General features: G+C 45.8%; 15 non-coding genes across 15 annotated transcripts; all 15 read left to right on the forward strand.

The window, feature by feature from the left end:
* Positions 1-2,183: 2,183 nt before the first annotated feature.
* On the forward strand, positions 2,184-2,290 carry trnal-caa (transfer RNA leucine (anticodon CAA)). The gene is made up of 2 exons: positions 2,184-2,221; positions 2,246-2,290. It is a non-coding gene; the product is annotated as a tRNA-Leu (tRNA).
* A 453-nt stretch (positions 2,291-2,743) lies between these two features.
* trnak-uuu (transfer RNA lysine (anticodon UUU)) lies at positions 2,744-2,816 on the forward strand. Its single transcript has one exon. It is a non-coding gene; the product is annotated as a tRNA-Lys (tRNA).
* Positions 2,817-8,040: 5,224 nt separating this feature from the next.
* Positions 8,041-8,113, forward strand: trnak-uuu (transfer RNA lysine (anticodon UUU)). Its single transcript has one exon. It is a non-coding gene; the product is annotated as a tRNA-Lys (tRNA).
* A 648-nt stretch (positions 8,114-8,761) lies between these two features.
* On the forward strand, positions 8,762-8,868 carry trnal-caa (transfer RNA leucine (anticodon CAA)). The gene is made up of 2 exons: positions 8,762-8,799; positions 8,824-8,868. It is a non-coding gene; the product is annotated as a tRNA-Leu (tRNA).
* A 2,001-nt stretch (positions 8,869-10,869) lies between these two features.
* trnak-uuu (transfer RNA lysine (anticodon UUU)) lies at positions 10,870-10,942 on the forward strand. Its single transcript has one exon. It is a non-coding gene; the product is annotated as a tRNA-Lys (tRNA).
* A 650-nt stretch (positions 10,943-11,592) lies between these two features.
* Positions 11,593-11,699, forward strand: trnal-caa (transfer RNA leucine (anticodon CAA)). The gene is made up of 2 exons: positions 11,593-11,630; positions 11,655-11,699. It is a non-coding gene; the product is annotated as a tRNA-Leu (tRNA).
* A 2,001-nt stretch (positions 11,700-13,700) lies between these two features.
* On the forward strand, positions 13,701-13,773 carry trnak-uuu (transfer RNA lysine (anticodon UUU)). The gene has a single exon. It is a non-coding gene; the product is annotated as a tRNA-Lys (tRNA).
* Positions 13,774-14,423: 650 nt separating this feature from the next.
* trnal-caa (transfer RNA leucine (anticodon CAA)) lies at positions 14,424-14,530 on the forward strand. Its single transcript has 2 exons — positions 14,424-14,461; positions 14,486-14,530. It is a non-coding gene; the product is annotated as a tRNA-Leu (tRNA).
* A 2,001-nt stretch (positions 14,531-16,531) lies between these two features.
* On the forward strand, positions 16,532-16,604 carry trnak-uuu (transfer RNA lysine (anticodon UUU)). Its single transcript has one exon. It is a non-coding gene; the product is annotated as a tRNA-Lys (tRNA).
* Positions 16,605-17,254: 650 nt separating this feature from the next.
* trnal-caa (transfer RNA leucine (anticodon CAA)) lies at positions 17,255-17,361 on the forward strand. Its single transcript has 2 exons — positions 17,255-17,292; positions 17,317-17,361. It is a non-coding gene; the product is annotated as a tRNA-Leu (tRNA).
* A 2,001-nt stretch (positions 17,362-19,362) lies between these two features.
* On the forward strand, positions 19,363-19,435 carry trnak-uuu (transfer RNA lysine (anticodon UUU)). The gene has a single exon. It is a non-coding gene; the product is annotated as a tRNA-Lys (tRNA).
* Positions 19,436-20,085: 650 nt separating this feature from the next.
* On the forward strand, positions 20,086-20,192 carry trnal-caa (transfer RNA leucine (anticodon CAA)). The gene is made up of 2 exons: positions 20,086-20,123; positions 20,148-20,192. It is a non-coding gene; the product is annotated as a tRNA-Leu (tRNA).
* A 2,001-nt stretch (positions 20,193-22,193) lies between these two features.
* Positions 22,194-22,266, forward strand: trnak-uuu (transfer RNA lysine (anticodon UUU)). Its single transcript has one exon. It is a non-coding gene; the product is annotated as a tRNA-Lys (tRNA).
* Positions 22,267-22,916: 650 nt separating this feature from the next.
* On the forward strand, positions 22,917-23,023 carry trnal-caa (transfer RNA leucine (anticodon CAA)). Its single transcript has 2 exons — positions 22,917-22,954; positions 22,979-23,023. It is a non-coding gene; the product is annotated as a tRNA-Leu (tRNA).
* Positions 23,024-25,042: 2,019 nt separating this feature from the next.
* trnak-uuu (transfer RNA lysine (anticodon UUU)) lies at positions 25,043-25,115 on the forward strand. The gene has a single exon. It is a non-coding gene; the product is annotated as a tRNA-Lys (tRNA).
* Positions 25,116-25,662: the final 547 nt, after the last annotated feature.

The raw sequence follows: 25,662 nt of genomic DNA on the forward strand, positions 1-25,662 counted from the left end.
AAATAAAAGCATTCAATGTAAAAAATAAAAAAGAAATAAATAAAAGTCGAAACTTTTAACTTGCAGATGGTCTGTTTCTTGTTACATCTTCTTCAGGACAAACCATGGTCAGATGAGTAGATTATTTTTAAACCCAGTTGTCCAGAATTGTTAAGGGTTTTTTTTGTTTGTTTGTTGTTGTTTTTTTGGGGGGGGGGAGGGAGGGAATGTGGAAGTGTACTTTTAAAATATAAAAAGTATATAAAATATAATATATATAAAATATGTACTGCCATATGTCAGTACATGAAGAAGATGCGATTACTTTGGGCTAAAAGGCTGCATGAGTTGCATGAGTATAATTTTAATTTATAAATAAAGACCTTTATTACACTGGCATAACTGCGTCATCAATATTTTAGTGTTTTCATACCATCCTGATCTCCTGGAGTAAACTGGCAGTTTAATAACTATGCAACTGGCCAACACTTAACCGGAGATATTAAGTTGAAGTTCAGTGTCTTGTTCAAGGACACTTCAACATGTGACTGGAGGAGCCGGTGATCAAACAAAAAACTGGGGTTGGTGGACAACCACTCTACCTCCTGCGCCACAGTCTCCTCAAATGACCACACACCAAACAGAATGAGTTACCTGCATGTGTTTTGATTGGCGTATGTTTAAATCCTTTTAGTCAATGGAAATGAAGAAAATGGAGTCTACCATTTCAAATTAAATCACAATACTAAGAAAATATACAACCTCAATTCCAAAAAACAATACAATAATTTGCAAATCTCATCAGCCCATGTGCTATTCACAATAGAACATAAACAACATATCAGATGTTGAAACTGAGAAAATTGAACATTTTATAAAAATGATCAGCTCATTTTGAATTAGGTGGCAGCTTCACAAAGTTGGAAGATGATAATGTTTAGCCTTGTGAAGCATCTACTCTTCCTTTGTCAACTCTCTGTAAACATTTGGGAATAGAGACCAGTTGCTGGAGTTTAGGAGAGAAATGTCCCATTCCTGTCTGATGCAGGATTCTAGCTACTCAACAGTCCTGGACCTTTGTTGCTGGATTTTTTTGCGCCAAATGTTTTCTTCTGGTGAAAGGTCTGGACTGCAGGCAGTTCAGTTCACACCCTGAACTCCTGTGTTATGATGGATACAGTTTGTGGTTTAGCATTGTCTTGATGAAATATGGAAGGCCTTCCCTGAAAGAAGCGTTGTCTGGATGGGTGCATATGTTCTACCAAACATTTTTATGTACTTTTCAGAATTGATTGTGCGTTTCCAGACGTGTAAACGACACACGCCATATACAATAATTCACCCCCATACCATGAGGGATGCAGGCTTTTGAACTGTTTGCTGATAATAACCTGGATGGTCCCTTTTCTCTTTAGTTCGGAGGACATGGTGTTAATGTTTTACAAAAACAATTTAAAATTTTGATTCATCTGACCACAGAACAGTTTTTCATTTTGCCTCAGACGATTTCAAATTGGGTTGGCACCAAGAACACGGCAGAGTTTCTGGGTCATTTTCACATGTGGCTTCTTCTTTGCATGATAGAGCTTTAACTCACATTTGTGGATTGCACAGTGAACTGTGTTCCCAGACAGTGATTTCTGGAAGTATTCCTAAATCCATGCAGTGATGTCCAGTAGAGAATCTTGCCTGATTTTAATGCAATGGCACCTGAGGGCCCAAAGATCACACGCGTCCATTTTAACATTTGGCCTTTGTTTTTGTGCACAGAGATTCTTCCTGATTCTCTAAACCTTTTGATCATATTATATACTATAGATGGTGGGATCTTCAAAGTCTTAACAATTTTAGGTTGAGGAACATTTTCTGAAATTGTTTTCCAATTTTTATACAGAAATTGTCAAAGGTGAACTTCTGCCCATCTTTATATTGATTATTTAAACTGTCATGAATTAATACACTGACAGAATATATTAATAAATATATACATTTTACTGTGAATGTGAATGCCCCACTGGAAACATAACGTGACATTTAGTAATGATATTTCTTTTGATTTGTAGCTTAAAATCTTAAAAAGCAATTTTGTGTATCACCTATGTGTGTCTCCCTTTTTGCTTTCTTTCTCCCAGTGCCGTCACAGGAGAGTAACAAACTAAAGAGTTAGTTCGAATGTCCTAAAGAGTCGGCGCCCACCAATGGCTGTCAGGATGGCCGAGCGGTCTAAGGCGCCAGACTCAAGGAAGAACTCCTTCCCCAAAGGGACTTCTGATCTCCAATGGAGGCGTGGGTTCAAATCCCACTCCTGACATTACTTTTCTCTGCATGTTGCTAATGATTTAGACATATTTGTATTGAACAACTTTGAAAACTTTAACAAGTCGTGATTGTCTTTTGTTGCACAAAGCAAAAGACATGGCAACACTATTGCATAATCCTTCTCTACCATATACCAGTGTGCTGCTGAGATAATGCTGCCGCAACATTCTTACGAGAATGCACCTCGGGCACTCCTGGCAGTAATTTCTGACCACGCGCACAACTGACCCTCCACATCAACTCATGTCAAGTGAGGTGGCCATGATGTGCATGCAAACGATTAGTTCGAAGCAACTTATTCCAAGCCTAAGACTTACTGTCTGGAGGAAGATGCAGAAGACAAACGGCTAAATAGTTGCAGCTGATCTAAAAGTGATTGCTGAAACAGAGTGGGACTTTGCTTAAACGCGCCTGGAAAAATGTCTTTTCAGGTGTCCTTTTAGCAGCCCAGCTAGCTCAGTCGGTAGAACACGAGACTTTTAATTTCAGGGTCGTGGGTTCGAGCCCCACGTTGGGCGGGGTCTCTTTTGATTATGGCCACACTGGAGAAGATCTGGGACCAACACTAAAACTGCAGAACAACTTGATTTCTTGTACAGCTGAAAATGAAAGTCACTGGGGGACTTTCATAGGGAACACCGAGGGTACTCGGTGTGTCATCTGGAAACAAGAAAGTGGACAAGGTGATTTTGGCGGCAGAACGAGGAAGATCAGGAGTGTATACAGAGAAAAAGGTTAGCTAAGAAGAAGTGGGACACTGCGAGGACTGAAGAGAGTCGACAAGAGTACAGGGAGATGCAGCGTAAGGTGAAGGTAGAGGTGGCAAAGAGCATATGAGGACTTGTATGCTAGGTTGGACACTAAAGAGGGAGAGGTGGATTTGTTCAGGTTGGCCAGACTAAGAGACAGAGATGGGAAGGATGTGCAGCAGGTTAGGGTGATTAACGATAAGGATGGAAATAAATTGACAGGTGCCAGGATTGTGATGGGAAGATGGAAGGAGAACTTTTTAAGAGTTAATCAATGAGGAAAATGAAAGGGAACAAAGAGTACATTTACATTTACATTTACATTTAGTCATTTAGCGGACGCTTTTATCCAAAGTGACTTACAAGTGAGGTACAAGGCAAGCAAAAAGTCAAGGAGAAAACATCAAAGCAAAGTCGTATCAGAAAAGTGTTCACAGCTCACGAGATACAAGTGCAAGAGAGCAGAAAGGTTTTTTTTTGTTTGTTTGTTTTTTTTGTTTGGTTTTTTTTTTACATTAAAGATTTAAGTGCATGGGAAGATGCGGAAGAGTTCTGTTTTCAGCAGTTTGAATATTGGGAGAGAGTCAGCTGAGCGTGCAGCGTTTGGTAGCTCGTTCCACCATCGTGGGATCATTGCGCTGAAAAGTTTTGCTTGGCGTCTTCTATGCGGTGCTGGGACCACCAGACGTCGTTCGTTGGCAGACCGCAGTGGGCGAGAAGGGTTGTAGACTTGAATGAGTGAGTTGCGGTAAGCAGGAGCTGTCGAGTTAACAACTCTGTAAGCTAAGCAAGAGACAGAGCTTTGAACCTGATGCGAGCAGCAACAGGAAGCCAGTGTAGAGATCTAAAAAGTGGTGTGACATGGGTCTTTTTTGGCAGATTAAAAACTAGGTGAGCTGCCGCATTTTGGATCATCTGCAAGGGTTTGATTGTGGATATCGGTAACCCCATCAACAAAGCGTTGCAGTAATCAAGACGAGATGTGACAAGCGCCTGTACAATGAGTTGGGTTGTATATTCCGTGATGTAGGGTCTGATCTTCCTGATGTTGTAAAGAGCAAATCTGCAAGCCCTAGAGACTGAGGAGATGTGGTCCTTAAAGCTCAGTTGGTCGTCGATGATGACCCCCAGATTTTTGGCCGAATTAGTGGGGACAATCACTGTAGATCTAATGTTGATGCTGATGATGTGTTGCATCAAAGGTCTGGCTGGAAAGACAAGGACTTCGGTCTTAGAGAGGTTGAGTTGAAGGTGTCTCTCACTTATCCAGGCTGAGATGTCTGAGAGACAGGCAGAAATACGCGAAGAGACAGTGGAGTCGTCCGGTGAAAAGGACAGGAAGAGCTGTGTGTCATCAGCGTAGCAGTGATAGGAAAGACCATGTGAGTGAATGATGGCACCTAGGGATGAAGTATAGATAGAAAAGAGGAGAGGACCAAGAACTGAGCCCTGCGGCACACCGGTAGAGAGGCTATGAGAGTTAGAAAGATGCCCCCTCCAGGATACCTTGAAGCTTCGTCCTGATAGGTAAGAACAAAGCCAGTCTAGAGCTGATCCAGAGATGCCCAAATCAGAGAGTGTGGACAAGAGTATCTGATGGTTCACAGTGTCAAAGGCTGATGATAGATCAAGTAGAATTAAGACAGATGATTGACCTGTGGCTTTTGCAGCTTGAAGATATTCCACAACAGTCAGGAGTGCCGTTTCCGTGGAATGACCCCTCTTGAAGCCAGACTGGTTGGCATCGAGGAGGTTATTCTTGGAAAGGAAGTCTAAGAGATGGTTGAAGACAGCTCGCTTCATAGTCTTGGCCAGAAAAGGAAGGAGGGAGACAGATCTGTAGTTCTCCACTACAGAGGGATCAAGAGAAGGCTTCTTGAGCAGTGGGGTAATTAAGGCCTGCTTGAAAGAGGTTGGAAAAGTCCCTGTTTTGAGAGATGTGTTGATGACTTGTGTAATAGCTGGCATGAGTGCAGGTGCAACTGCTTGAAGAAGAGTGGAAGGGATTGGATCCAGAGTGCAGGTAGTCGGATGATTAGAGAGGAGGAGGGTGGATACGTCATCCTCAGTCAGAATTGCAAATGATGAGAGCAATGCAGTGTTGGAAGAGGTTAGATGGATGTCATCATCTGGAGGAGAGAACTGTGAGCTGATGGCTTCCACCTTGTTGGTAAAAAAGTTGGCAAAGTTGTCAGCAGTGAGAGAGGTAGATGGCGGTGATGAAGGTGGGTAGATGAGTGATTTAAAAGTGGAGAACATCTTTCTGGTGTCCGTGGTGTTGCTGAGCTTCTCCTGGTAGTAGTTGACCTTTGCCCTGGTGACACTGTGAGAAAAAGGTCCAAGGAGATTCTGATACTCAGCAAGGGCAGATGGAGTCTTGGATTTGCGCCACTTCCTCTCAGCACTCCTGAGCGTGGTGCGTTGTTCCCGGATCCCATTAGTGAGCCACGGATTAGAAGGTGAGAGACGGGCGGGTCTCAAAGACATAGGACAGAGACAATCCAGATATGATGAAAGTGTATTGCAAAAACTGTCTGTGGCTGCATCTGCATCGCAGATGGAGAGGTCCTGTGCTGTGGCAACTACAGAGGAATAAAGTTGATGAGCCACACAATGAAGTTGTGGGAAATAGTAGTGGAAGCTAGGCTAAGGGCAGAGGTAAGCAATATGGTTTCATGCCTAGAAAGAGTCCAACAGATGAAGTATTTGCTTTGAGGATGCCGATGGAGAAATACAGAGAAGGTCATGGGGAGTTGCATTGTGTCTTCGTAGACTTAGAGAAAGCGTATGACAGGGTGCCGAGAGAGGAGCTGTGGTATTGTATGAGGAATTCTGGAGTGGCAGAGAAGTATGTTAGAGTGATGGAGGACATGTATGAAAGCTGTAAGACCGCGGTGAGGTGTGCTGTAGGTGTGACAGAGGAGTTCAAGGTGGCGGTGGGTCTGCATCCAGGATCGGCTCTGAGCCCCTTCTTCCTTGCTCTGGTGGCGGACAGGCTGACAGATGAGGTTAGACTGGAATCTCCGTGGACTATGATGTTTGCGGATGACATTGTGATTTGTAGTGAGAACAGGGAGCAGGTGGAGGAAAATCTAGAGAGATGGAGGTCTGCTCTGGAAAACTGAGATGTGTGTCAATGAGAGGGACCCAGGTGGAACGGTGAGGTTACAGGGGGCAGAGGTGAAGAAGGTGCAGGACTTTAAGTACTTAGGGTCAACGGTTCAGAGCAACGGAGAGTGTGGAAAAGAGGTGAAGAGGCGACTGCAATCAGGTTGGAACGGGTGGACAAAAGTGTCAGGTGTGTTGTGTGATAAAAGAGTGTCAGCGAGAATGAAAGGAAGCCACCGTCTCAAGACCGCATAAGACTCTTAATCTCAGGGTCGTGGGTTCGAGCCCCACGTTGGGCGGGGTCTCTTTTGATTATGGCCACACTGGAGAAGATCTGGGACCAACACTAAAACTGCAGAACAACTTGATTTCTTGTACAGCTGAAAATGAAAGTCACTGGGGGACTTTCATAGGGAACACCGAGGGTACTCGGTGTGTCATCTGGAAACAGGAAAGTGGACAAGGTGATTTGGCGGCAGAACGAGGAACTTCAGGAGTGTATACAGAGAAAAAGGTTAGCTAAGAAGAAGTGGGACACTGCGAGGACTGAAGAGAGTCGACAAGAGTACAGGGAGATGCAGCGTAAGGTGAAGGTAGAGGTGGCAAAGAGCATATGAGGACTTGTATGCTAGGTTGGACACTAAAGAGGGAGAGGTGGATTTTCTGACTAGTTTGTTTAACAAGATCTTGGAGAGTGACAGGAGGGCCGAGGACTGGAGGAGAAGTGTACTGGTGCCCATTTTTAAGAACAAGGGAGATGAGCAGAGCTGTGGCAACTACAGAGGAATAAAGTTGATGAGCCACACAATGAAGTTGTGGGAATTAGTAGTGGAAGCTAGGCTAAGGGCAGAGGTGAGCAATATGGTTTCATGCCTAGAAAGAGTCCAACAGATGAATTATTTGCTTTGAGGATGCCGATGGAGAAATACAGAGAAGGTCATGGGGAGTTGCATTGTGTCTTCGTAGACTTAGAGAAAGCGTATGACAGGGTGCCGAGAGAGGAGCTGTGGTATTGTATGAGGAATTCTGGAGTGGCAGAGAAGTATGTTAGAGTGATGGAGGACATGTATGAAAGCTGTAAGACCGCGGTGAGGTGTGCTGTAGGTGTGACAGAGGAGTTCAAGGTGGCGGTGGGTCTGCATCAAGGATCGGCTCTGAGCCCCTTCTTCCTTGCTCTGGTGGCGGACAGGCTGACAGATGAGGTTAGACTGGAATCTCCGTGGACTATGATGTTTGCGGATGACATTGTGATTTGTAGTGAGAACAGGGAGCAGGTGGAGGAAAATCTAGAGAGATGGAGGTCTGCTCTGGAAAACTGAGATGTGTGTCAATGAGAGGGACCCAGGTGGAACGGTGAGGTTACAGGGGGCAGAGGTGAAGAAGGTGCAGGACTTTAAGTACTTAGGGTCAACGGTTCAGAGCAACGGAGAGTGTGGAAAAGAGGTGAAGAGGCGACTGCAATCAGGTTGGAACGGGTGGACAAAAGTGTCAGGTGTGTTGTGTGATAAAAGAGTGTCAGCGAGAATGAAAGGAAGCCACCGTCTCAAGACGGTGGTGAGACCAGCGATGTTGTTCGGCTTAGAGACAGCGGCACTGAAGAAAACACAGGAGGCAGAGCTGGAGGTAGCAGAGCTTAAGATGTTGAGGTTCTCTTTGGGAGTAACGAGGATGGACAGGATCAAGAATGAGGACAAACGCTTAGTTCAAAGCAATATACTCCAAGCCTAAGACTTACTGTCTGGAGGAAGTTGCAGAAAACAAACGGCTAAATAGTTGCAGCTGATCTAAGAGCGATTGCTGAAACAAAGTGGGACTTTGCTCAAAGACGCCTGGAAATATGTTGCTTCATTGAAGGTCAAAGGGTCTTTTCAGGGTCCTCTTTGAGGCCCGGCTAGCTCAGGCGGTAGTGCATGAGACTTTTAATCTCAGGGTCGTGGGTTCGAGCCCCACGTTGGGCGTGGTGCTTTTAATACGGCCACACTGGATAAGCTGGGACCAACACTAAAACTGCACAAAACCTTGATTTCTTGTACAGCTGAAAATGAAAGTCACTTCCTGCAATTACACACAGTAAAGTAGCCAAATTACAGTCGGCTTTCACAGGGGAGCTGATTTCACAAATTGGGATATGGAAAATGACTTTACCCGACTAGATACCAGTCGGAGTACCGCAATTTTGTTGTCGTTTATACACGTAACCATGTTTCCAATCAGCTTTCTCAAACTGTGCATAAGCGTAACAAAAGGCTGCAAGCCCTACGATGGATGCTGAGGTTTTCGAAAAAGTAGCAATTCAGAAAATCCAGCTGCAACTGCAGCCAGACTTGGCTACCCGTACAAACGTTTTGCCAAACAATATTGATCATCTAACCAACACTCCAACTGAAACCCACTAAACTCACAAACAAGAGCTTCACTCACTTCATTACACTGTCATAAGTTGCGCAAAGTCCCGACTGACGGCCCTTTCCAGCTGAGACAAAGGTGAGTATTGCAACAAATTGAGACTTTCCTCAAGAACACCTTGAGTACGTGGATTGAATTAGAGAATAACAACCTAATGACTTAGTTCCACTGTCCTAAAGAGTCGGCGCCCACCAACGGCTGTCAGGATGGCCGAGCGGTCTAAGGCGCCAGACTCAAGGAAGAACTCCTTCCCCAAAGGGACTTCTGGTCTCCAGTGGAGGCGTGGGTTCAAATCCCACTCCTGACATTAATTTTATCTGCATGTTGCTAATGATTTCAGACATATTTGTATTGAACAACTTTGAAAACTTTAACAACTCGTGATTGTCTTTTGTTGCACAAAGCAAAAGACATGGCAACACTATATTTGATTATGGCCACACTGGAGAAGATCTGGGACCAACACAAAAACTGCAGAACAACTTGATTTCTTGTACAGCTGAAAATGAAAGTCACTGGGGGACTTTCATAGGGAACACCGAGGGTACTCGGTGTGTCATCTGGAAACAGGAAAGTGGACAAGGTGATTTGGCGGCAGAACGAGGAATGTCAGGAGTGTATACAGAGAAAAAGGTTAGCTAAGAAGAAGAGGGACACTGCGAGGACTGAAGAGAGTCGACAAGAGTACAGGGAGATGCAGCGTAAGGTGAAGGTAGAGGTGGCAAAGAGCATATGAGGACTTGTATGCTAGGTTGGACACTAAAGAGAGAGAGGTGGATTTGTTCAGGTTGGCCAGACTAAGAGACAGAGATGGGAAGGATGTGCAGCAGGTTAGGGTGATTAACGATAAGGATGGAAATAAATTGACAGGTGCCAGGATTGTGATGGGAAGATGGAAGGAGAACTTTTTAAGAGTTAATCAATGAGGAAAATGAAAGGGAACAAAGAGTAGAAGAGGTGACTGGTGTGGAGCAGGAAGTAGCCAAGATTAGTAAGAGTGAAGTGAGGAGGACGTTGAAGAGGATGAAGAGTGGAAAAGCAGCGGGTCCTGATGACATACCTGTGGAGGTATGAAAGTGTCTAGGAGAGGTGGCAGTAGAGTTTCTGACTAGTTTGTTTAACAAGATCTTGGAGAGTGAGAGGAGGGCCGAGGACTGGAGGAGAAGTGTACTGGTGCCCATTTTTAAGAACAAGGGAGATGAGCAGAGCTGTGGCAACTACAGAGGAATAAAGTTGATGAGCCACACAATGAAGTTGTGGGAAATAGTAGTGGAAGCTAGGCTAAGGGCAGAGGTGAGCAATATGGTTTCATGCCTAGAAAGAGTCCAACAGATGAAGTATTTGCTTTGAGGATGCCGATGAAGAAATACAGAGAAGGTCATGGGGAGTTGCATTGTGTCTTCGTAGACTTAGAGAAAGCGTATGACAGGGTGCCGAGAGAGGAGCTGTGGTATTGTATGAGGAATTCTGGAGTGGCAGAGAAATATGTTAGAGTGGTGCAGGACATGTATGAGAGCTGTAAGACCGCGGTGAGGTGTGCTGTAGGTGTGACAGAGGAGTTCAAGGTGGCGGTGGGTCTGCATCAAGGATCGGCTCTGAGCCCCTTCTTCCTTGCTCTGGTGGCGGACAGGCTGACAGATGAGGTTAGACTGGAATCTCCGTGGACTATGATGTTTGCGGATGACATTGTGATTTGTAGTGAGAACAGGGAGCAGGTGGAGGAAAATCTAGAGAGATGGAGGTCTGCTCTGGAAAACTGAGATGTGTGTCAATGAGAGGGACCCAGGTGGAACGGTGAGGTTACAGGGGGCAGAGGTGAAGAAGGTGCAGGACTTTAAGTACTTAGGGTCAACGGTTCAGAGCAACGGAGAGTGTGGAAAAGAGGTGAAGAGGCGACTGCAATCAGGTTGGAACGGTGTGTTGTGTGATAAAAGAGTGTCAGCGAGAATGAAAGGAAGCCACCGTCTCAAGACGGTGGTGAGACCAGCGATGTTGTTCGGCTTAGAGACAGCGGCACTGAAGAAAACACAGGAGGCAGAGCTGGAGGTAGCAGAGCTTAAGATGTTGAGGTTCTCTTTGGGAGTAACGAGGATGGACAGGATCAAGAATGAGGACAAACGCTTAGTTCAAAGCAATATACTCCAAGCCTAAGACTTACTGTCTGGAGGAAGTTGCAGAAAACAAACGGCTAAATAGTTGCAGCTGATCTAAGAGCGATTGCTGAAACAAAGTGGGACTTTGCTCAAAGACGCTTGGAAATATGTTGCTTCATTGAAGGTCAAAGGGTCTTTTCAGGGTCCTCTTTGAGGCCCGGCTAGCTCAGGCGGTAGAGCATGAGACTTTTAATTTCAGGGTCGTGGGTTCGAGCCCCACGTTGGGCGTGGTGCTTTTAATACGGCCACACTGGATAAGATCTGGGACCAACACTAAAACTGCACAAAACCTTGATTTCTTGTACAGCTGAAAATGAAAGTCACTTCCTGCAATTACACACAGTAAAGTAGCCAAATTACAGTCGGCTTTCACAGGGGAGCTGATTTCACAAATTGGGATATGGAAAATGACTTTACCCGACTAGATACCAGTCGGAGTACCGCAATTTTGTTGTCGTTTATACACGTAACCATGTTTCCAATCAGCTTTCTCAAACTGTGCATAAGCGTAACAAAAGGCTGCAAGCCCTACGATGGATGCTGAGGTTTTCGAAAAAGTAGCAATTCAGAAAATCCAGCTGCAACTGCAGCCAGACTTGGCTACCCGTACAAACGTTTTGCCAAACAATATCGATCATCTAACCAACACTCCAACTGAAACCCACTAAACTCACAAACAAGAGCTTCACTCACTTCATTACACTGTCATAAGTTGCGCAAAGTCCCGACTGACGGCCCTTTCCAGCTGAGACAAAGGTGAGTATTGCAACAAATTGAGACTTTCCTCAAGAACACCTTGAGTACGTGGATTGAATTAGAGAATAACAACCTAATGACTTAGTTCCACTGTCCTAAAGAGTCGGCGCCCACCAACGGCTGTCAGGATGGCCGAGCGGTCTAAGGCGCCAGACTCAAGGAAGAACTCCTTCCCCAAAGGGACTTCTGGTCTCCAGTGGAGGCGTGGGTTCAAATCCCACTCCTGACATTAATTTTATCTGCATGTTGCTAATGATTTCAGACATATTTGTATTGAACAACTTTGAAAACTTTAACAACTCGTGATTGACTTTTGTTGCACAAAGCAAAAGACATGGCAACACTATATTTGATTATGGCCACACTGGAGAAGATCTGGGACCAACACTAAAACTGCAGAACAACTTGATTTCTTGTACAGCTGAAAATGAAAGTCACTGGGGGACTTTCATAGGGAACACCGAGGGTACTCGGTGTGTCATATGGAAACAGGAAAGTGGACAAGGTGATTTGGCGGCAGAACGAGGAATGTCAGGAGTGTATACAGAGAAAAAGGTTAGCTAAGAAGAAGAGGGACACTGCGAGGACTGAAGAGAGTCGACAAGAGTACAGGGAGATGCAGCGTAAGGTGAAGGTAGAGGTGGCAAAGACCATATGAGGACTTGTATGCTAGGTTGGACACTAAAGAGAGAGAGGTGGATTTGTTCAGGTTGGCCAGACTAAGAGACAGAGATGGGAAGGATGTGCAGCAGGTTAGGGTGATTAACGATAAGGATGGAAATAAATTGACAGGTGCCAGGATTGTGATGGGAAGATGGAAGGAGAGCTTTTTAAGAGTTAATCAATGAGGAAAATGAAAGGGAACAAAGAGTAGAAGAGGTGACTGGTGTGGAGCAGGAAGTAGCCAAGATTAGTAAGAGTGAAGTGAGGAGGACGTTGAAGAGGATGAAGAGTGGAAAAGCAGCGGGTCCTGATGACATACCTGTGGAGGTATGAAAGTGTCTAGGAGAGGTGGCAGTAGAGTTTCTGACTAGTTTGTTTAACAAGATCTTGGAGAGTGAGAGGAGGGCCGAGGACTGGAGGAGAAGTGTACTGGTGCCCATTTTTAAGAACAAGGGAGATGAGCAGAGCTGTGGCAACTACAGAGGAATAAAGTTGATGAGCCACACAATGAAGTTGTGGGAAATAGTAGTGGAAGCTAGGCTAAGGGCAGAGGTGAGCAATATGGTTTCATGCCTAGAAAGAGTCCAACAGATGAAGTATTTGCTTTGAGGATGCCGATGAAGAAATACAGAGAAGGTCATGGGGAGTTGCATTGTGTCTTCGTAGACTTAGAGAAAGCGTATGACAGGGTGCCGAGAGAGGAGCTGTGGTATTGTATGAGGAATTCTGGAGTGGCAGAGAAATATGTTAGAGTGGTGCAGGACATGTATGAGAGCTGTAAGACCGCGGTGAGGTGTGCTGTAGGTGTGACAGAGGAGTTCAAGGTGGCGGTGGGTCTGCATCAAGGATCGGCTCTGAGCCCCTTCTTCCTTGCTCTGGTGGCGGACAGGCTGACAGATGAGGTTAGACTGGAATCTCCGTGGACTATGATGTTTGCGGATGACATTGTGATTTGTAGTGAGAACAGGGAGCAGGTGGAGGAAAATCTAGAGAGATGGAGGTCTGCTCTGGAAAACTGAGATGTGTGTCAATGAGAGGGACCCAGGTGGAACGGTGAGGTTACAGGGGGCAGAGGTGAAGAAGGTGCAGGACTTTAAGTACTTAGGGTCAACGGTTCAGAGCAACGGAGAGTGTGGAAAAGAGGTGAAGAGGCGACTGCAATCAGGTTGGAACGGTGTGTTGTGTGATAAAAGAGTGTCAGCGAGAATGAAAGGAAGCCACCGTCTCAAGACGGTGGTGAGACCAGCGATGTTGTTCGGCTTAGAGACAGCGGCACTGAAGAAAACACAGGAGGCAGAGCTGGAGGTAGCAGAGCTTAAGATGTTGAGGTTCTCTTTGGGAGTAACGAGGATGGACAGGATCAAGAATGAGGACAAACGCTTAGTTCAAAGCAATATACTCCAAGCCTAAGACTTACTGTCTGGAGGAAGTTGCAGAAAACAAACGGCTAATTAGTTGCAGCTGATCTAAGAGCGATTGCTGAAACAAAGTGGGACTTTGCTCAAAGACGCCTGGAAATATGTTGCTTCATTGAAGGTCAAAGGGTCTTTTCAGGGTCCTCTTTGAGGCCCGGCTAGCTCAGGCGGTAGAGCATGAGACTTTTAATCTCAGGGTCGTGGGTTCGAGCCCCACGTTGGGCGTGGTGCTTTTAATACGGCCACACTGGATAAGATCTGGGACCAACACTAAAACTGCACAAAACCTTGATTTCTTGTACAGCTGAAAATGAAAGTCACTTCCTGCAATTACACACAGTAAAGTAGCCAAATTACAGTCGGCTTTCACAGGGGAGCTGATTTCACAAATTGGGATATGGAAAATGACTTTACCCGACTAGATACCAGTCGGAGTACCGCAATTTTGTTGTCGTTTATACACGTAACCATGTTTCCAATCAGCTTTCTCAAACTGTGCATAAGCGTAACAAAAGGCTGCAAGCCCTACGATGGATGCTGAGGTTTTCGAAAAAGTAGAAATTCAGAAAATCCAGCTGCAACTGCAGCCAGACTTGGCTACCCGTACAAACGTTTTGCCAAACAATATCGATCATCTAACCAACACTCCAACTGAAACCCACTAAACTCACAAACAAGAGCTTCACTCACTTCATTACACTGTCATAAGTTGCGCAAAGTCCCGACTGACGGCCCTTTCCAGCTGAGACAAAGGTGAGTATTGCAACAAATTGAGACTTTCCTCAAGAACACCTTGAGTACGTGGATTGAATTAGAGAATAACAACCTAATGACTTAGTTCCACTGTCCTAAAGAGTCGGCGCCCACCAACGGCTGTCAGGATGGCCGAGCGGTCTAAGGCGCCAGACTCAAGGAAGAACTCCTTCCCCAAAGGGACTTCTGGTCTCCAGTGGAGGCGTGGGTTCAAATCCCACTCCTGACATTAATTTTATCTGCATGTTGCTAATGATTTCAGACATATTTGTATTGAACAACTTTGAAAACTTTAACAACTCGTGATTGACTTTTGTTGCACAAAGCAAAAGACATGGCAACACTATATTTGATTATGGCCACACTGGAGAAGATCTGGGACCAACACAAAAACTGCAGAACAACTTGATTTCTTGTACAGCTGAAAATGAACGTCACTGGGGGACTTTCATAGGGAACACCGAGGGTACTCGGTGTGTCATCTGGAAACAGGAAAGTGGACAAGGTGATTTGGCGGCAGAACGAGGAATGTCAGGAGTGTATACAGAGAAAAAGGTTAGCTAAGAAGAAGAGGGACACTGCGAGGACTGAAGAGAGTCGACAAGAGTACAGGGAGATGCAGCGTAAGGTGAAGGTAGAGGTGGCAAAGAGCATATGAGGACTTGTATGCTAGGTTGGACACTAAAGAGGGAGAGGTGGATTTGTTCAGGTTGGCCAGACTAAGAGACAGAGATGGGAAGGATGTGCAGCAGGTTAGGGTGATTAACGATAAGGATGGAAATAAATTGACAGGTGCCAGGATTGTGATGGGAAGATGGAAGGAGAACTTTTTAAGAGTTAATCAATGAGGAAAATGAAAGGGAACAAAGAGTAGAAGAGGTGACTGGTGTGGAGCAGGAAGTAGCCAAGATTAGTAAGAGTGAAGTGAGGAGGACGTTGAAGAGGATGAAGAGTGGAAAAGCAGCGGGTCCTGATGACATACCTGTGGAGGTATGAAAGTGTCTAGGAGAGGTGGCAGTAGAGTTTCTGACTAGTTTGTTTAACAAGATCTTGGAGAGTGAGAGGAGGGCCGAGGACTGGAGGAGAAGTGTACTGGTGCCCATTTTTAAGAACAAGGGAGATGAGCAGAGCTGTGGCAACTACAGAGGAATAAAGTTGATGAGCCACACAATGAAGTTGTGGGAAATAGTAGTGGAAGCTAGGCTAAGGGCAGAGGTGAGCAATATGGTTTCATGCCTAGAAAGAGTCCAACAGATGAAGTATTTGCTTTGAGGATGCCGATGGAGAAATACAGAGAAGGTCATGGGGAGTTGCATTGTGTCTTCGTAGACTTAGAGAAAGCGTATGACAGGGTGCCGAGAGAGGAGCTGTGGTATTGTATGAGGAATTCTGGAGTGGCAGAGAAGTATGTTAGAGTGATGGAGGACATGTATGAAAGCTGTAAGACCGCGGTGAGGTGTGCTGTAGGTGTGACAGAGGAGTTCAAGGTGGCGGTGGGTCTGCATCAAGGATCGGCTCTGAGCCCCTTCTTCCTTGCTCTGGTGGCGGACAGGCTGACAGATGAGGTTAGACTGGAATCTCCGTGGACTATGATGTTTGCGGATGACATTGTGATTTGTAGTGAGAACAGGGAGCAGGTGGAGGAAAATCTAGAGAGATGGAGGTCTGCTCTGGAAAACTGAGATGTGTGTCAATGAGAGGGACCCAGGTGGAACGGTGAGGTTACAGGGGGCAGAGGTGAAGAAGGTGCAGGACTTTAAGTACTTAGGGTCAACGGTTCAGAGCAACGGAGAGTGTGGAAAAGAGGTGAAGAGGCGACTGCAATCAGGTTGGAACGGTGTGTTGTGTGATAAAAGAGTGTCAGCGAGAATGAAAGGAAGCCACCGTCTCAAGACGGTGGTGAGACCAGCGATGTTGTTCGGCTTAGAGACAGCGGCACTGAAGAAAACACAGGAGGCAGAGCTGGAGGTAGCAGAGCTTAAGATGTTGAGGTTCTCTTTGGGAGTAACGAGGATGGACAGGATCAAGAATGAGGACAAACGCTTAGTTCAAAGCAATATACTCCAAGCCTAAGACTTACTGTCTGGAGGAAGTTGCAGAAAACAAACGGCTAAATAGTTGCAGCTGATCTAAGAGCGATTGCTGAAACAAAGTGGGACTTTGCTCAAAGACGCCTGGAAATATGTTGCTTCATTGAAGGTCAAAGGGTCTTTTCAGGGTCCTCTTTGAGGCCCGGCTAGCTCAGGCGGTAGAGCATGAGACTTTTAATTTCAGGGTCGTGGGTTCGAGCCCCACGTTGGGCGTGGTGCTTTTAATACGGCCACACTGGGTAAGATCTGGGACCAACACTAAAACTGCACAAAACCTTGATTTCTTGTACAGCTGAAAATGAAAGTCACTTCCTGCAATTACACACAGTAAAGTAGCCAAATTACAGTCGGCTTTCACAGGGGAGCTGATTTCACAAATTGGGATATGGAAAATGACTTTACCCGACTAGATACCAGTCGGAGTACCGCAATTTTGTTGTCGTTTATACACGTAACCATGTTTCCAATCAGCTTTCTCAAACTGTGCATAAGCGTAACAAAAGGCTGCAAGCCCTACGATGGATGCTGAGGTTTTCGAAAAAGTAGCAATTCAGAAAATCCAGCTGCAACTGCAGCCAGACTTGGCTACCCGTACAAACGTTTTGCCAAACAATATCGATCATCTAACCAACACTCCAACTGAAACCCACTAAACTCACAAACAAGAGCTTCACTCACTTCATTACACTGTCATAAGTTGCGCAAAGTCCCGACTGACGGCCCTTTCCAGCTGAGACAAAGGTGAGTATTGCAACAAATTGAGACTTTCCTCAAGAACACCTTGAGTACGTGGATTGAATTAGAGAATAACAACCTAATGACTTAGTTCCACTGTCCTAAAGAGTCGGCGCCCACCAACGGCTGTCAGGATGGCCGAGCGGTCTAAGGCGCCAGACTCAAGGAAGAACTCCTTCCCCAAAGGGACTTCTGGTCTCCAGTGGAGGCGTGGGTTCAAATCCCACTCCTGACATTAATTTTATCTGCATGTTGCTAATGATTTCAGACATATTTGTATTGAACAACTTTGAAAACTTTAACAACTCGTGATTGACTTTTGTTGCACAAAGCAAAAGACATGGCAACACTATATTTGATTATGGCCACACTGGAGAAGATCTGGGACCAACACTAAAACTGCAGAACAACTTGATTTCTTGTACAGCTGAAAATGAAAGTCACTGGGGGACTTTCATAGGGAACACCGAGGGTACTCGGTGTGTCATCTGGAAACAGGAAAGTGGACAAGGTGATTTGGCGGCAGAACGAGGAATGTAAGGAGTGTATACAGAGAAAAAGGTTAGCTAAGAAGAAGAGGGACACTGCGAGGACTGAAGAGAGTCGACAAGAGTACAGGGAGATGCAGCGTAAGGTGAAGGTAGAGGTGGCAAAGAGCATATGAGGACTTGTATGCTAGGTTGGACACTAAAGAGGGAGAGGTGGATTTGTTCAGGTTGGCCAGACTAAGAGACAGAGATGGGAAGGATGTGCAGCAGGTTAGGGTGATTAACGATAAGGATGGAAATAAATTGACAGGTGCCAGGATTGTGATGGTAAGATGGAAGGAGAACTTTTTAAGAGTTAATCAATGAGGAAAATGAAAGGGAACAAAGAGTAGAAGAGGTGACTGGTGTGGAGCAGGAAGTAGCCAAGATTAGTAAGAGTGAAGTGAGGAGGACGTTGAAGAGGATGAAGAGTGGAAAAGCAGCGGGTCCTGATGACATACCTGTGGAGGTATGAAAGTGTCTAGGAGAGGTGGCAGTAGAGTTTCTGACTAGTTTGTTTAACAAGATCTTGGAGAGTGAGAGGAGGGCCGAGGACTGGAGGAGAAGTGTACTGGTGCCCATTTTTAAGAACAAGGGAGATGAGCAGAGCTGTGGCAACTACAGAGGAATAAAGTTGATGAGCCACACAATGAAGTTGTGGGAAATAGTAGTGGAAGCTAGGCTAAGGGCAGAGGTGAGCAATATGGTTTCATGCCTAGAAAGAGTCCAACAGATGAAGTATTTGCTTTGAGGATGCCGATGGAGAAATACAGAGAAGGTCATGGGGAGTTGCATTGTGTCTTCGTAGACTTAGAGAAAGCGTATGACAGGGTGCCGAGAGAGGAGCTGTGGTATTGTATGAGGAATTCTGGAGTGGCAGAGAAGTATGTTAGAGTGATGGAGGACATGTATGAAAGCTGTAAGACCGTGGTGAGGTGTGCTGTAGGTGTGACAGAGGAGTTCAAGGTGGCGGTGGGTCTGCATCAAGGATCGGCTCTGAGCCCCTTCTTCCTTGCTCTGGTGGCGGACAGGCTGACAGATGAGGTTAGACTGGAATCTCCGTGGACTATGATGTTTGCGGATGACATTGTGATTTGTAGTGAGAACAGGGAGCAGGTGGAGGAAAATCTAGAGAGATGGAGGTCTGCTCTGGAAAACTGAGATGTGTGTCAATGAGAGGGACCCAGGTGGAACGGTGAGGTTACAGGGGGCAGAGGTGAAGAAGGTGCAGGACTTTAAGTACTTAGGGTCAACGGTTCAGAGCAACGGAGAGTGTGGAAAAGAGGTGAAGAGGCGACTGCAATCAGGTTGGAACGGTGTGTTGTGTGATAAAAGAGTGTCAGCGAGAATGAAAGGAAGCCACCGTCTCAAGACGGTGGTGAGACCAGCGATGTTGTTCGGCTTAGAGACAGCGGCACTGAAGAAAACACAGGAGGCAGAGCTGGAGGTAGCAGAGCTTAAGATGTTGAGGTTCTCTTTGGGAGTAACGAGGATGGACAGGATCAAGAATGAGGACAAACGCTTAGTTCAAAGCAATATACTCCAAGCCTAAGACTTACTGTCTGGAGGAAGTTGCAGAAAACAAACGGCTAAATAGTTGCAGCTGATCTAAGAGCGATTGCTGAAACAAAGTGGGACTTTGCTCAAAGACGCCTGGAAATATGTTGCTTCATTGAAGGTCAAAGGGTCTTTTCAGGGTCCTCTTTGAGGCCCGGCTAGCTCAGGCGGTAGAGCATGAGACTTTTAATCTCAGGGTCGTGGGTTCGAGCCCCACGTTGGGCGTGGTGCTTTTAATACGGCCACACTGGATAAGATCTGGGACCAACACTAAAACTGCACAAAACCTTGATTTCTTGTACAGCTGAAAATGAAAGTCACTTCCTGCAATTACACACAGTAAAGTAGCCAAATTACAGTCGGCTTTCACAGGGGAGCTGATTTCACAAATTGGGATATGGAAAATGACTTTACCCGACTAGATACCAGTCGGAGTACCGCAATTTTGTTGTCGTTTATACACGTAACCATGTTTCCAATCAGCTTTCTCAAACTGTGCATAAGCGTAACAAAAGGCTGCAAGCCCTACGATGGATGCTGAGGTTTTCGAAAAAGTAGCAATTCAGAAAATCCAGCTGCAACTGCAGCCAGACTTGGCTACCCGTACAAACGTTTTGCCAAACAATATCGATCATCTAACCAACACTCCAACTGAAACCCACTAAACTCACAAACAAGAGCTTCACTCACTTCATTACACTGTCATAAGTTGCGCAAAGTCCCGACTGACGGCCCTTTCCAGCTGAGACAAAGGTGAGTATTGCAACAAATTGAGACTTTCCTCAAGAACACCTTGAGTACGTGGATTGAATTAGAGAATAACAACCTAATGACTTAGTTCCACTGTCCTAAAGAGTCGGCGCCCACCAACGGCTGTCAGGATGGCCGAGCGGTCTAAGGCGCCAGACTCAAGGAAGAACTCCTTCCCCAAAGGGACTTCTGGTCTCCAGTGGAGGCGTGGGTTCAAATCCCACTCCTGACATTAATTTTATCTGCATGTTGCTAATGATTTCAGACATATTTGTATTGAACAACTTTGAAAACTTTAACAACTCGTGATTGACTTTTGTTGCACAAAGCAAAAGACATGGCAACACTATATTTGATTATGGCCACACTGGAGAAGATCTGGGACCAACACAAAAACTGCAGAACAACTTGATTTCTTGTACAGCTGAAAATGAACGTCACTGGGGGACTTTCATAGGGAACACCGAGGGTACTCGGTGTGTCATCTGGAAACAGGAAAGTGGACAAGGTGATTTGGCGGCAGAACGAGGAATGTCAGGAGTGTATACAGAGAAAAAGGTTAGCTAAGAAGAAGAGGGACACTGCGAGGACTGAAGAGAGTCGACAAGAGTACAGGGAGATGCAGCGTAAGGTGAAGGTAGAGGTGGCAAAGAGCATATGAGGACTTGTATGCTAGGTTGGACACTAAAGAGGGAGAGGTGGATTTGTTCAGGTTGGCCAGACTAAGAGACAGAGATGGGAAGGATGTGCAGCAGGTTAGGGTGATTAACGATAAGGATGGAAATAAATTGACAGGTGCCAGGATTGTGATGGGAAGATGGAAGGAGAACTTTTTAAGAGTTAATCAATGAGGAAAATGAAAGGGAACAAAGAGTAGAAGAGGTGACTGGTGTGGAGCAGGAAGTAGCCAAGATTAGTAAGAGTGAAGTGAGGAGGACGTTGAAGAGGATGAAGAGTGGAAAAGCAGCGGGTCCTGATGACATACCTGTGGAGGTATGAAAGTGTCTAGGAGAGGTGGCAGTAGAGTTTCTGACTAGTTTGTTTAACAAGATCTTGGAGAGTGAGAGGAGGGCCGAGGACTGGAGGAGAAGTGTACTGGTGCCCATTTTTAAGAACAAGGGAGATGAGCAGAGCTGTGGCAACTACAGAGGAATAAAGTTGATGAGCCACACAATGAAGTTGTGGGAAATAGTAGTGGAAGCTAGGCTAAGGGCAGAGGTGAGCAATATGGTTTCATGCCTAGAAAGAGTCCAACAGATGAAGTATTTGCTTTGAGGATGCCGATGAAGAAATACAGAGAAGGTCATGGGGAGTTGCATTGTGTCTTCGTAGACTTAGAGAAAGCGTATGACAGGGTGCCGAGAGAGGAGCTGTGGTATTGTATGAGGAATTCTGGAGTGGCAGAGAAATATGTTAGAGTGGTGCAGGACATGTATGAGAGCTGTAAGACCGCGGTGAGGTGTGCTGTAGGTGTGACAGAGGAGTTCAAGGTGGCGGTGGGTCTGCATCAAGGATCGGCTCTGAGCCCCTTCTTCCTTGCTCTGGTGGCGGACAGGCTGACAGATGAGGTTAGACTGGAATCTCCGTGGACTATGATGTTTGCGGATGACATTGTGATTTGTAGTGAGAACAGGGAGCAGGTGGAGGAAAATCTAGAGAGATGGAGGTCTGCTCTGGAAAACTGAGATGTGTGTCAATGAGAGGGACCCAGGTGGAACGGTGAGGTTACAGGGGGCAGAGGTGAAGAAGGTGCAGGACTTTAAGTACTTAGGGTCAACGGTTCAGAGCAACGGAGAGTGTGGAAAAGAGGTGAAGAGGCGACTGCAATCAGGTTGGAACGGTGTGTTGTGTGATAAAAGAGTGTCAGCGAGAATGAAAGGAAGCCACCGTCTCAAGACGGTGGTGAGACCAGCGATGTTGTTCGGCTTAGAGACAGCGGCACTGAAGAAAACACAGGAGGCAGAGCTGGAGGTAGCAGAGCTTAAGATGTTGAGGTTCTCTTTGGGAGTAACGAGGATGGACAGGATCAAGAATGAGGACAAACGCTTAGTTCAAAGCAATATACTCCAAGCCTAAGACTTACTGTCTGGAGGAAGTTGCAGAAAACAAACGGCTAAATAGTTGCAGCTGATCTAAGAGCGATTGCTGAAACAAAGTGGGACTTTGCTCAAAGACGCCTGGAAATATGTTGCTTCATTGAAGGTCAAAGGGTCTTTTCAGGGTCCTCTTTGAGGCCCGGCTAGCTCAGGCGGTAGAGCATGAGACTTTTAATTTCAGGGTCGTGGGTTCGAGCCCCACGTTGGGCGTGGTGCTTTTAATACGGCCACACTGGATAAGATCTGGGACCAACACTAAAACTGCACAAAACCTTGATTTCTTGTACAGCTGAAAATGAAAGTCACTTCCTGCAATTACACACAGTAAAGTAGCCAAATTGCAGTCGGCTTTCACAGGGGAGCTGATTTCACAAATTGGGATATGGAAAATGACTTTACCCGACTAGATACCAGTCGGAGTACCGCAATTTTGTTGTCGTTTATACACGTAACCATGTTTCCAATCAGCTTTCTCAAACTGTGCATAAGCGTAACAAAAGGCTGCAAGCCCTACGATGGATGCTGAGGTTTTCGAAAAAGTAGCAATTCAGAAAATCCAGCTGCAACTGCAGCCAGACTTGGCTACCCGTACAAACGTTTTGCCAAACAATATCGATCATCTAACCAACACTCCAACTGAAACCCACTAAACTCACAAACAAGAGCTTCACTCACTTCATTACACTGTCATAAGTTGCGCAAAGTCCCGACTGACGGCCCTTTCCAGCTGAGACAAAGGTGAGTATTGCAACAAATTGAGACTTTCCTCAAGAACACCTTGAGTACGTGGATTGAATTAGAGAATAACAACCTAATGACTTAGTTCCACTGTCCTAAAGAGTCGGCGCCCACCAACGGCTGTCAGGATGGCCGAGCGGTCTAAGGCGCCAGACTCAAGGAAGAACTCCTTCCCCAAAGGGACTTCTGGTCTCCAGTGGAGGCGTGGGTTCAAATCCCACTCCTGACATTAATTTTATCTGCATGTTGCTAATGATTTCAGACATATTTGTATTGAACAACTTTGAAAACTTTAACAACTCGTGATTGACTTTTGTTGCACAAAGCAAAAGACATGGCAACACTATATTTGATTATGGCCACACTGGAGAAGATCTGGGACCAACACTAAAACTGCAGAACAACTTGATTTCTTGTACAGCTGAAAATGAAAGTCACTGGGGGACTTTCATAGGGAACACCGAGGGTACTCGGTGTGTCATCTGGAAACAGGAAAGTGGACAAGGTGATTTGGCGGCAGAACGAGGAATGTCAGGAGTGTATACAGAGAAAAAGGTTAGCTAAGAAGAAGAGGGACACTGCGAGGACTGAAGAGAGTCGACAAGAGTACAGGGAGATGCAGCGTAAGGTGAAGGTAGAGGTGGCAAAGAGCATATGAGGACTTGTATGCTAGGTTGGACACTAAAGAGGGAGAGGTGGATTTGTTCAGGTTGGCCAGACTAAGAGACAGAGATGGGAAGGATGTGCAGCAGGTTAGGGTGATTAACGATAAGGATGGAAATAAATTGACAGGTGCCAGGATTGTGATGGGAAGATGGAAGGAGAACTTTTTAAGAGTTAATCAATGAGGAAAATGAAAGGGAACAAAGAGTAGAAGAGGTGACTGGTGTGGAGCAGGAAGTAGCCAAGATTAGTAAGAGTGAAGTGAGGAGGACGTTGAAGAGGATGAAGAGTGGAAAAGCAGCGGGTCCTGATGACATACCTGTGGAGGTATGAAAGTGTCTAGGAGAGGTGGCAGTAGAGTTTCTGACTAGTTTGTTTAACAAGATCTTGGAGAGTGAGAGGAGGGCCGAGGACTGGAGGAGAAGTGTACTGGTGCCCATTTTTAAGAACAAGGGAGATGAGCAGAGCTGTGGCAACTACAGAGGAATAAAGTTGATGAGCCACACAATGAAGTTGTGGGAAATAGTAGTGGAAGCTAGGCTAAGGGCAGAGGTGAGCAATATGGTTTCATGCCTAGAAAGAGTCCAACAGATGAAGTATTTGCTTTGAGGATGCCGATGGAGAAATACAGAGAAGGTCATGGGGAGTTGCATTGTGTCTTCGTAGACTTAGAGAAAGCGTATGACAGGGTGCCGAGAGAGGAGCTGTGGTATTGTATGAGAAATTCTGGAGTGGCAGAGAAGTATGTTAGAGTGATGGAGGACATGTATGAAAGCTGTAAGACCGCGGTGAGGTGTGCTGTAGGTGTGACAGAGGAGTTCAAGGTGGCGGTGGGTCTGCATCAAGGATCGGCTCTGAGCCCCTTCTTCCTTTATCTGGTGGCGGACAGGCTGACAGATGAGGTTAGACTGGAATCTCCGTGGACTATGATGTTTGCGGATGACATTGTGATTTGTAGTGAGAACAGGGAGCAGGTGGAGGAAAATCTAGAGAGATGGAGGTCTGCTCTGGAAAACTGAGATGTGTGTCAATGAGAGGGACCCAGGTGGAACGGTGAGGTTACAGGGGGCAGAGGTGAAGAAGGTGCAGGACTTTAAGTACTTAGGGTCAACGGTTCAGAGCAACTGAGAGTGTGGAAAAGAGTTGAAGAGGCGACTGCAATCAGGTTGGAACGGGTGGACAAAAGTGTCAGGTGTGTTGTGTGATAAAAGAGTGTCAGCGAGAATGAAAGGAAGCCACCGTCTCAAGACGGTGGTGAGACCAGCGATGTTGTTCGGCTTAGAGACAGCGGCACTGAAGAAAACACAGGAGGCAGAGCTGGAGGTAGCAGAGCTTAAGATGTTGAGGTTCTCTTTGGGAGTAACGAGGATGGACAGGATCAAGAATGAGGACAAACGCTTAGTTCAAAGCAATATACTCCAAGCCTAAGACTTACTGTCTGGAGGAAGTTGCAGAAAACAAACGGCTAAATAGTTGCAGCTGATGTAAGAGCGATTGCTGAAACAAAGTGGGACTTTTCTCAAAGACGCCTGGAAATATGTTGCTTCATTGAAGGTCAAAGGGTCTTTTCAGGGTCCTCTTTGAGGCCCGGCTAGCTCAGGCGGTAGAGCATGAGACTTTTAATCTCAGGGTCGTGGGTTCGAGCCCCACGTTGGGCGTGGTGCTTTTAATACGGCCACACTGGATAAGATCTGGGACCAACACTAAAACTGCACAAAACCTTGATTTCTTGTACAGCTGAAAATGAAAGTCACTTCCTGCAATTACACACAGTAAAGTAGCCAAATTACAGTCGGCTTTCACAGGGGAGCTGATTTCACAAATTGGGATATGGAAAATGACTTTACCCGACTAGATACCAGTCGGAGTACCGCAATTTTGTTGTCGTTTATACACGTAACCATGTTTCCAATCAGCTTTCTCAAACTGTGCATAAGCGTAACAAAAGTCTGCAAGCCCTACGATGGATGCTGAGGTTTTCAAAAAAGTAGCAATTCAGAAAATCCAGCTGCAACTGCAGCCAGACTTGGCTACCCGTACAAACGTTTTGCCAAACAATATCGATCATCTAACCAACACTCCAACTGAAACCCACTAAACTCACAAACAAGAGCTTCACTCACTTCATTACACTGTCATAAGTTGCGCAAAGTCCCGACTGACGGCCCTTTCCAGCTGAGACAAAGGTGAGTATTGCAACAAATT

The sequence above is a fragment of the Channa argus genome, chromosome 8 (assembly GCF_033026475.1).
Source record: "Channa argus isolate prfri chromosome 8, Channa argus male v1.0, whole genome shotgun sequence".
Lineage (NCBI taxonomy): Eukaryota > Metazoa > Chordata > Actinopteri > Anabantiformes > Channidae > Channa > Channa argus.